The sequence below is a fragment of the Haliaeetus leucocephalus genome, unplaced genomic scaffold (assembly GCF_000737465.1).
Source record: "Haliaeetus leucocephalus isolate CR32 unplaced genomic scaffold, Haliaeetus_leucocephalus-4.0 Scaffold556, whole genome shotgun sequence".
Taxonomy (NCBI): domain Eukaryota; kingdom Metazoa; phylum Chordata; class Aves; order Accipitriformes; family Accipitridae; genus Haliaeetus; species Haliaeetus leucocephalus.
In genome coordinates this window covers 5,202,141-5,213,488 of record NW_010972992.1, presented here as the reverse complement: position 1 = coordinate 5,213,488, position 11,348 = coordinate 5,202,141, and the positions used below count along the sequence as shown (strand labels likewise).

At 41.5% G+C, this 11,348-nt stretch overlaps 1 protein-coding gene across 1 annotated transcript in view; it reads right to left on the bottom strand.

The window, feature by feature from the left end:
• Positions 1–11,348, bottom strand: part of RERE (arginine-glutamic acid dipeptide (RE) repeats) — a 176,495-nt gene that overhangs the window by 53,483 nt on the left and 111,664 nt on the right. The window lies entirely within an intron of this gene.

Genomic DNA, 11,348 nt, shown 5'->3' with positions numbered 1-11,348 from the left:
GCCTCCAGCTGCAAGCATCGCTCGCTCCCCTCCTCCTCCTCCTCTCTTTCCGGGGCCAGCACCTTCATTTGGGGAATCTGGTGCAGGGTGCTATCCCCCCCCTCGTCTCACCACCGTTTCACCCCCACGAATCGGTACCAGGAGATGAAGGCTTAAGCACGGAGTGCCTCTTTTTGGAAGGGCCAGGCCCGAGGACTTTTTTTTTTCCCCCCTATAATAAGCATACAGGTATTAACACTAGCAAATAACCAAATTCTGCCAAAAAAAAAAAAAAAAAAGGTTGTTGAGTATACAGGCCCTAACATTCTGGAGGGAGGAAGATGAGAATTAATAATTCCCTAAAAAGAAACATACCTCAAAAGTTGGCTTAATGCATTTTGGACCCCATCTTCTTGCAAACATCTACGTGAAGGAGGTGGGCAAGTGATTAGAGGCTTCCATGTTGTGAAGTGGATAAGGAATCCCAGAAAGGGTAATTTGCCACTAAAATAGTGCTCTGTACACCTCATGAGCTCCCACCACAACGGTGAATATGAGCGAGCAGTCTCTTTGGAACCTCATGCATATTATTTTCCAGATATGCTCCCACGGGGATCTATCCTTACCTAACCCTGACCCTCAAAACCAGCAAGACTGCTAGGGTTTGCCAAGAACATGCCTGGGGGCACAGAGACAAGAATTAACCACCAGTTGTGTATGCTCTGAGATTACAGTCCCTTCCAGTATATAATTTGCTCATACCCACCTGCTCCTCTTAAACCAGTGAACAGAGCAATCGGGAGTTTAAGAGTTCAGTGACCGAGGTGCTGGGGTTTCTGAACAAGGGAAGTTTTACTACAGCAAGGTACCAGCCCCCCCCTTCACAGGCAGAAGTCACACATAGCTGCAGAGCAAGATACCAAGGCTGCCTACAGCGTGTAACTGGTCACTAACGCGCATGCATACTTCCCACTTTTTACCGCATGAATGACAAGGAATTTTCATTACGCCGAGGGGAAGGCCGATCGCTCCCCTGGCACCACGCGCATACCTCTTCTGCCTCGTCCTTCTGGGCAAGACAAGATGGCAGCCGCAACAAGGCAAACAAACGTGCCCTCATACCACTCCCAACATCCCAAAGAGCAATATAATTCCTGTCTGCAGCTTACCACAAAGAACGAAAAGCAACTAAATGAAGAAACATTTAAAAACAGGCAATCCGAAGGGAACTCGGATCCTAAACGACGCAGCTCAGTTGCTGGCTTTGACGTCACTGCCTCGTGGACTGTATCAGAGGTACGATGCTTTTGCAGCATCGGTTAACAGAGCATATATAGGAAAAGGCAACATAAAAAGCTGTAGGGGAATAAGAAGAAACCAGAGCTGGAACACTCCAACCATGGATGAAAAAAGCACAGTGAAATACGAGAGCGCAATCTGGTCCACTGCATGAAATGAAAAGCCCCGATTCCCTGTTCCTCATTTTGCCAAAGACTTACGGTGGTGTATCTGAATTCTCAAGGGACCGTTTTATTTATTTTTTAAGATTCCTTTTAACCAAATTATTTCACATTTGTTTTGTGTTGTGATTCAACTCTGTATTAAAACAAGCCTATGACAAACTGTTTTCCTTTGAACTCATGAGATGTCAAAAATTCCTACTGGGAACGTAAGCCTAACATATAGCCTATCTGAATAACAGAAATTGAGGGAGCTTGAATTGCTGTTCCAAATATGAATGAAGTCAATCCTCCTGGCATTCTGAAGTTTTGGCCAATTACGCTGTCACCTTTATCGGTGTCATACAGAATTATCCCTAGGCTATTGAGGCAGTGCAAGATATCCAACTATAAAATAGTTCTGTGCCTCTATTGAAAGGCAAGAGAAAGCCACTTCTTAATACACAAAGAACAACAAAGCACACAAAAATTAGTTTCTGAAACTTAGACAGAAATTCTAAAGCTTAACAAAATTATCAAGGTTTTTTTAAAACATTTTCAGATTTTCCTTCCTATTCTAGTCTTCCATTAATTCAGGCATCATGTTCAGTTCTCTCTTAGGCTGCAGCAAGAAGTTACTTCTTTTCTCCAAGTCAAGCACAACAGAGACCTCTAAATGTTTTTATATATTTAAAAGAACTAAATAGTTGCACACCAAATCAGAAGTGACCTGTTGCTCTCCAGCGCCTCATAAAACAGACTGCCTAACACAGTTTAAAATTTCTCTCCTCTGCACAAATGACATGCAGCAAATTTTATGTCTGCATTTTAATGGTGCAGGAGATGTTGCACTACTCGCAGAAGGCATCTGAAAATGACAGCTGCTGAATTAAAATAGTCTTACAATACAGGGCTGGTAGAACAATGAGGCTCAAACCTATGGATGCGTGAGAAAGAGAAGTTTTGATAAAAAGTGGAAGTGGCTCTAGGGCACAACGGTTTAGAAATCCAAGTTCTGTACTTTTAAAAATTAAGATAAACATTTCAATTTTACCACTTAGGTTTAACTTTAAAACATTATTTATGACAGAATTCTGTCAGCATTGTTGTTTGTACTGTTCACTGAAGACAAACTGTAGCACAATTAAAAAAACCGCTACGGATAATTATCGCTGCGAAGCGGCATTAGGACATCCCATGGCTTGCTAGGTCAGTCAATGTTGAGAGACAACGCAGTTATATTTTACAAAGTGGTTACCATGGCTATTGACCAGCCATAACACAAGATCTCCTAATATCATTTTATAATTTGAGCTTCCCCAATGAAATGTATTAGATTCTGCAGTATCCTGCTACAATGTGTAAACAGGGAGCTATAAATAACCCAGGAAGAACAAGGAACAAGCATGTTAATGTTTGCATATGTGTTACTTGCAGGTCCCATATTTTATCCCGAGAAACAAATATCATGACAAGATACACAAAGCCATTATGTTCTGACTAACAGAGCTCAGATGGCGTGTTTATCAATGTGATGATAATGCCATTGCAAAGCTGTAGTTAAGGTTATGCGTCAGGGTTTCTATTATCAAGAGATTACACAGCTTGGCAGGAAAAATTTGCTGCTGCACGCTGAAATTCAGCACCCCAGGTTTTAACTGTGAACTGAGGTTCCCGGTTCAGTTTTCTTCTTTACTGCAGAAATCTAAAACGAAGCTCTTTCTCAAAGCACGCAAGAATAACATCTGGTACAAAACCAACCTGTTTAATCAATTGAAGAATTTCAAACTGAAACCTCATGGGCTTCAGAAAGGCAGGACGACTCTGATAAAACTGTAAATTCATAACTGCTACTGATATGTCTCTTCTGGGCTGCTGCTTCAATAAGATTGAGATCAAATCTATTTTCTCTTAGAAAATCCATGTGCTATTTCATTCCCCTTCCCATGACTTCCACCTGGTTAATTAGTGAAGAGCATGTTGTAATGCAATATATTTACAAACACAGAGCCTTTTCTGTTCCTTCTTAATCCAGGAAATAAAGGCTTTTTTTCTCAGTCTTTCTAAAAAAAAAATCTCCTCTTTAGACCAAGTCCAAGAACAGCAAGATCTTCTCTCAACCTTGTCCTTACTTAGGAGCGTATAAAAAAAGGAGGATTTTGCTATCATCAAAGCAGTAGGTACAGTGCATGGTTTGAAAGGCCCAAGGTTTTCTGGGCAGATGCCAATTGAAGTTTTTCACCATCTTCCATATTTAACAGGCCTTTTTAAGTTTTATAGTAAATACAGTAGGAAAATTTACGGGGTTTTAATAGTTAACAGCAAATAAATGCTAAATGCATAAAAGCATCTTTATTTCTTAAATTTCATGAGATGAAAAATTATGGCAGTCGTTCTGAAAAGAAAATGAGATCTGGTTCTATCTGCAAAACTTCTGTTAAATGTGCAGCACATTTATAGATTGCCCCAAATAATTTTTTGGCATGCAGACATTGTATATGCACACTAGCTGAATTTCAGTGCACAGAGTACATTTTATTAAAAGCTCGGCTGAGTTTTAACATTATATTTCACTTACGTGTGTACAGTGCAAATAAAGGCAACTGCTGATAACGTTAAGTGATACATACTGTCCTCTGGAAACAGAAGTACCCTGATAGTTTCCTTAAGATGATACAGTTTAGCCTAAAGATGTCAGATATCTCTTACAAAAACGTAACTTGTGTTTTTCACAATTTTTTTTCCACTAAACTATACCTGGCTGTAGCAGAAAATGATACCAGTATTTATTGTATCTTTATCTCAAAGGAATTCTATATGCTCAATAACAGACAGGACTAAGTACTACTCAGTAACTAATTCCATCAAGGGCAGAAAGAGCTACTTAAAGAAAATGCAGCTGTCACACATATCCAAGGTATTCTCAGGATCCACTGCAGACACCTACCATGCCCATTTAACTCTTTTCACAAGCTGCTTTGTTCCCTGAACGCTCTCTTGCCCAGAAAAAGTCCATCTCTCGGGGTGGGAAGCTGCAGTCAGATGGCTATGCCCTTGCTGGGCTCCATCCACTTCCAGCCCTGGCTGGCAGGCTTTCTCGCAGTCCTGCCTTCTCAAACAGCCCAGGCTGGGGACTGGCGGCTTTGGTTAAAGGTGGGGGAAAACGCTTTCGGGCACCGAGCCCAGGAAGGCTGCGCGATGGAGAAACAGGTGGAGAGATGGACAGACGTTCTGTCCGGTCAGAGAGAAAACAGGATAGTCAAAGACTTCCACAACACGATTTTTAAGAGGCACAAATTGCCGGCTAAAAAGGAGAGAAAGCTACAGAAGAGGAGAAAAGACCCTTTTCTAGGGGTACGGGAAAGGGCAGAAGGGAGAGACGTTCCACAGAAATTTCTTGGCCTAAGAACGCACATTCTCAGAGTAACTTGCCATGAACAAGGATTGGTCCGGAGGTAACAGAATATTCTAGGTTACAACAGTAGCATGTAGAATGAGGAACAAGCATGATGACTCAGTGAAGCTCACCCGAAACCTTTGTTTAAAAAACAAACAAAACAAAACAACAACAACAAAAAACAAACCCACCCCCAAAAAAACAGTCCACTGGAAAAGATGACCCATCAGGAAAAATCTGCGTTCAGGCCTCTGCTATGTTCCTTTAACATGCCCTGCTGCTGGGAGAACAGGATATGCTTCAGCCTCATCTGAACTTCGTTTTATTGTTTCCTGTCACTACTGGAACTGTGCTTAATGGTTTTTAAATTTAATTCTGAAGTAGCAAGCGATTTTACCCTTAGCATTAGATACTTGTGCTGTTGTGTGTTACATCAGTTAACGGCAAGCTTGCAAATATCACCTAGCTGGCAAGCTTGCATCATAGAAAGACACCATAAGCCTTCCCTAAATGTCTCTGCGTTTTGTTCCACCGACCTCGGCATCGTATCAGAGATGCGTGCAGATCTCGAGCATGCAAGCAGAAGTAGTAGATCTTTGCGGCAATATCTGTGTTCCCGCTGTTCCCTCAGTGTTATCTGCCTTCAGCCTACAACATCTGAGACGCTCTTAGGTTAAGTTTACTCCTCCGTCCCATCTCTAACCACAGCACTTCGTTGTCTACTCCTGCAGGAAGTAAGGCTGCCACCAGCTTGCAATTTAGAGTCTCCTCCTGAAGAGGCTGAAGCACAGGCCATCATTTGAAGGACCTTACTCTCTTCTCTGACACAACCCCGCAAAGGTACGAGGAATTGTTCACGCAGTCTGGCAACTGCTTGAAGACATCTGCAACCACTTACTACAAATCTCTGTCGCAGCAGCCCTCTGTTGTAGGGGAATGTCTGTGCTTTGATGGCCGCTGACACTATACACACCAGCTCTTTTATGATCTGTTTGGCTTGCAGAAAGTTTTAGAGTAACAGCAAGTAAAGATCTTTCACCGTACTCGGTGCACGGTACACTGCACCAGCTAGCTATGACAGTGAAGCACGAACAGTAATTAAATGCCAGCCAACCCCTTGCTGCTTAATTACGAACTCCAAATTTTAAGTAACCAATTTCGAGACAAGTTTGTTTGGGTTTTAGGTTGGTTTGTTCGCTTAGCAGTCCCCTTTCACAATGGTAAACAGGTAAATGTTTCTTAAATTGTGCCACAAACATGTTTCCAGACTTCCAGTCTAAGAGGGAAGGCACACATGCAGGTGATCATTTTGTAGAGGAAGACTGGAAGAGAATAATCATACACATGTATGTGAGTGTGTGTACAGATAACTTTTTTGGTTGAAAACATCCCTTACCTCCGAAATACACCTACTCGATTTGCTTCTTCACTCAGCAGATTGTGACTTCAGTTCAAAATATATATTAAAACCAAATTCGGCTTTCTTGTCATAGATAATGGTCTGTTTATTTTTCTTGTCAATTTTTAAAAATGAAATAATTCTATTGTGTCAAGACAAAACTGTCTTCTAACCTCTGCGGTATTTCTTTTGAAAATAAAATTCTTTTTCACCAACTCCTCTTACTCAAAGATAGGGAAAAACAAAAATATTTTGATGGGATTCCTTAGACACCGATCTGTATTAAAAGGCATTAATGTTCTTATTGGATATTCAAAGCATCTCTTCAGAGTGCATTGCTGGTCTTCAACATGTGATAAAAATCTTACACTCCTTAGGCCATATGCCTGTAAGATCAAGTATCCTCTATAAACAAACTGACAAGAAATATATCAGCTGAAAGACTTAAAGGTGCCAAACAATTAGCTTTCCCTCCCAGTCGGATCGCTTTGTCTTCCTGAAAAATTATACTGAAAAATTAAGCCCTACCTCAAACCGTAAGGATTCAACACCAAAGCATTACACAGATGCAGAAAGGCACACAACATCCACCAGAGTCTGTGTTCCGTATATCCATAGCCATATACACAGACGGAAAGTCATTAAGCAGACTCCCTCAAGGGAATGCCAAAAGATCCTGAAATGATAATGAACCCCCTTCCATGGTGCTGCATTGTTAGCTTTTGTTTTGAACAATAGATCTCCCATGATACCTCTCGCTTGCTGAAAATATTGGTATTAAGTGAGCATGAGCACAGCTGTGTGTAAATTACATATATAAACAGATTAGATTTGTATATTTATACTGGATGCAAACACATTAATAGCACATTTGCATACACAGTTGGCTAAATGAGATTGCATGCAGAGCAGGATTACTAGTTACAAACACATTTATTTAGAATTTTCAATAAAGTATTTATACTGCCATTCAAGAGGTCAAAGTGGATTCATCTTCCTTTCTCTCCTCTTTGCCTTCTTAGAAACATGCAAAAAATGCTCTTGTCAACATGCTTCCCATGTATCGCCAATCCCTCATCACAACTATTCTGGAAAAGGACTCAAGCTAGCAGAAGAAACCGAACTGGAGTGCTTACTAAAGGTTATCCAAATTTCCTTCAGTTTAGTTTATTGAAGATGATGTTGGGGGAGAAGGGGGGGGTTGGGGGGAGATAGGAGTTCTACATTTGACCACAGCATGAACTACTACCTAAATGCCAGTTCATAAAACTCTTCTTTCCCTTCTCTGTTTAATGCCAGGGATCAATGCAAAAGTCTGTAAGAAAGGCAACATGATATCGAAGGTGACACAACAGCTCTCAGACATTTCCAAAGCTGGGGGAGAATTCGACCATTCCTTCACCCCGGGCTTTTGAGCTGTCAGGGCGCTGCTAACCTTATGTGCTAACCCCAGCTTTATTTTACCATCAGTATTTTAACGGAGCTATTTTTATAGAGAGAGATTTCAGGTTCACCCAAAGCAGTACACAAAGCTTTGATTCACTTCCTGCACCGTACCTGTTTCCGCGTGAGAGCCTAGATGAGAAAACAGAACGGGGAGGGGGGGGGGGAAATCAATTATGTCTAAATGAAGAGCCTTTATTTTTGCTCTAATTGTGGCCTCTGATTATTGGCTCTGGGTGCTTTCACTGCACATCCCCAGATAACGCTCCCAAGCCAGCCGGTCGGTCTCTCTCGCCTTCGCGTTTCACGTCGGTTCCTGTGAAAAGGTCCGCTCCTGCCTCTTGGGTTCACCACGCTCGCAGCCCCACCGATAAATCATCTCCCAACCTGCTCTTGGAAATGCACTGGCCGTGGTACGATGGCTCCGGCCCGCGTTGCCAAGCAACTCGTGCGAGAGGGATGTCTGAGAACTGCTGACAAATAGCCAAGTGGCTGCAACAACAGGCTTCTCTCTGTCAAAAAACGTGTTTTGGGAGAAGTGCCTCCCCCCGCCTCCGCGCCGCGCGAACCACTGCGTGATTGTAAAATCAAAATCAAAAGGCTATTGTAATGAACACACACTTCCTGCTCAATTACTAATTGTTAAAAAGCTGCGGGGAGGCTGCGATCACACAGCGTATGGCAACAGAAATGTGATCCGGTAAACGAGATAAAGTCAACAGCACGCCAAGAAACCTGATCTAAGAACTGCCTGCAGTGGCACATCAGAAGCTGATGCACAGATCAAAAAAAGGCTGGATATTAAAGCAGCAGCAGGAGGAAAAACAAAAAAAAAAAAAAAAAAGAAAACCTGACTTTACTTTTCCTGAGCTCTAGAAGGGGTATTTGATAAACAACCTTGACTCTTTGGAAAAACAATTCGTGGATTATTACAAGCATTATTGTCCGTCGTAACGCTACTGCAGTTGCCTGGTCCCACATTTCAACGGAAAGATGAACAGGCAGGGACAGATGAGCACTCTTGTTTGAAGACTGCTCAGTTTGCAATTTACTTTCCTCCAGTAAAATAAGGGGTGGGAAGAGGAAGCATTCATTTTTCCAAAGCAGGTCTGCAGAACTCCCCCCATGGTGGCACTGCAACGGGGGCTCAACCTGCAGGAAGACCTTCCGAAGAGAGCAACAAGTCCTGAACCTCCAGAAGGCTGGAAAGGCACGATCCCTCAGGACGCTCCGTACCTCTCCTCTAAACAGCAGTGCAATACACAGGCAAGCATTTCCCTATTCTACTAGACATAATCATTTCCACCAGCAAGAAACTGGGTTGGCCAACTTGCCCACATGTATATTTAAATGCCCATGACAGACCTTCTGCCGGCAGACGTAAGGGTCCACCTATGCAGGCACGACAGGCAGATCCGGATCTGCGCAGCACTCCAGCTACTGGCAAAGCCTCCCCAAGACATTTGCTCTTTCGTGATCTTCAGAAAACAATCACGTTGCACACGTCCATAAACCAGGTTTCACACAGCGAGTCTTACACTATCCCCTTCTGCAGATACAAACCTTAAAAACCACCAAACTGGAGACTGCCTTCATTGACAAAAAAGAGGTTTCTATTTATGTCACATTACCTGTAAATTGTTGTCTCCTGTAATCAATAGTTTCTCAGTGCTGCAAATGAAGCTAAAATAATTTGAGTGTGTTTAAAAAAAAAAAAATTTTTTTTTTTTAAAGATGCAATTTAAGAGTTAAAGAGAGCAAAGGTCTGGCACATTTGTGACCCAGAGAAGCAAAACAATATGCTGCTGCCAAGAGACAACAGAAAGCTTTTGATTATACTTCAGATTGCCTTTTTCTGTACACAAAGAGATTAATTTCTGATTGTTATTTTAAAATGCTAATATACAAAAAGCCTTCTTATACATCAAAACTAAAGAGCAAGTAAAAAGAAGTTGGACAACACGTTCCTTCTTCAAGGACATACTTCCTTTCCCATATGACATCTGAAAGTATCTCCTTTTCATATAGGTTAGTAGTAGAAATCCAGCACTTCAACTGCAAACTTCAAGCTAAGAAAAAGCTATTTGCTTTTCATTCCTCAAGCTCATGCTCACCCAAACTTGATAGAAATGCATTTTCTAAAAACATAATTCATATGTTTTTTTGAACAGGATGAAATTAGTCGAAGTATAGGAACCAAAAGCAGAGATAAAAATACATATAAAGCAGCATATGTAATATGAACCAAAAGAGAAAAGCAGGACTTGTGGAATAGAAACAATGCCCTACTCTACCACCTCTCCTCCAAGGAATGGTTCTCATGCATCCATTTGGAATCTTAACCTTCCTTTTCCTCACATACTCTGAATCTCAAATACCTGTACCAAAAGCTGCAATGCCAGTGCATTCTTAAAGTTATGAATAGTTCCTTGAATAAGGCCAACATCAGAATGTATGGCATCTTCCACAGGGCTGAAGACGTTCCTTATGTTTCCTCACCTTTACTGGGCAGAAACAAGCCAAGGACAATACCATATATTAGCCTCCCTCTGAATTTCATTCTCCTCATACTGTTTTGCTTAACAACAGGATTTTTACTCAACTTACAATACCGTAGGGAACACCACTCTGCCTACTAACACAAAGCAGATCTCCATTAAATCATCAATACTAAAATGCCCGTTCTAGGCAATAACATGGGTGGGTGAACACAGATATACACCAGCCCCCAACCCACGAGCTGTAGTTCAGCAAGATCAGACCACAAGGCTAATAACTAACGTGAGCGTTAACGCAAAATAAGCTTCCACTCGAGCTCTTTCCTTAAACATCAGAACGTGTCCATTTTCTCCGTCTTCTTCCCCAGAAAATTTTCTTTTTGTGACACAGATCATACAGAGTTCTGAAAAAACATGTCTGTTTACTCTAGTTTAAGACTATTATGGAAGCCTGAAGTTGTTCTCTTTCACTGTGACATTTTTTTGTCCTTTCAGTTTGTAACACTAAGCACAAAAAAAGTGGGAGTCAGACTACTTGAAATATACTGTATGAGCCTTTCAAGACTTGAATATAGTATTTCTAGTGGAAGTTCCCTATTGCAGAAATATTATTCCACTGGGATTTCAACCATTATTGTCAATTATTCTGGAGACTATTTCTGCCTTCAAACAGTGACTTTATGCAAATGACAGAAGGAAACAAATAAAACCACTTCAAGAGCTCCCATGCTTTAGAGCAATGAGCAAATCCAAGAATAATGAGACAAAATGGTGGCAAGAATCCCCAAGGAAATTATACATATGGAGAGGCAAGTATTTCTGTAGGTGACTTCATCAAGTGAATAATTAAACGGCAGGGCTGCTCATGGTAGCAATGCCCAGGTTCGAGCTCAAGCACTAAGATACAAATTCCAGTTTGTGACCCTTACTAAAATGACATAAGGCAACCTCTGCAAACTTCCTGAATTTCTCTCAGGATAAGTCTGTCACTGACTGCAGTGTAGCGAAGGCGTACCTGAGAGCACAAATCTGGGTATAAGAAATACTAGTGATGACAAAATCAATTTCCAGGCTGAGAGACATACCCTCAGTGAGAGACCTTTCCTATATCAAGCAGAATATGCGGGGGGAACGGTGCCAAATGTGAAAAAGTGACCCACAAATAAGAGAGAGAAGAAAAAAGATTTGAAAAT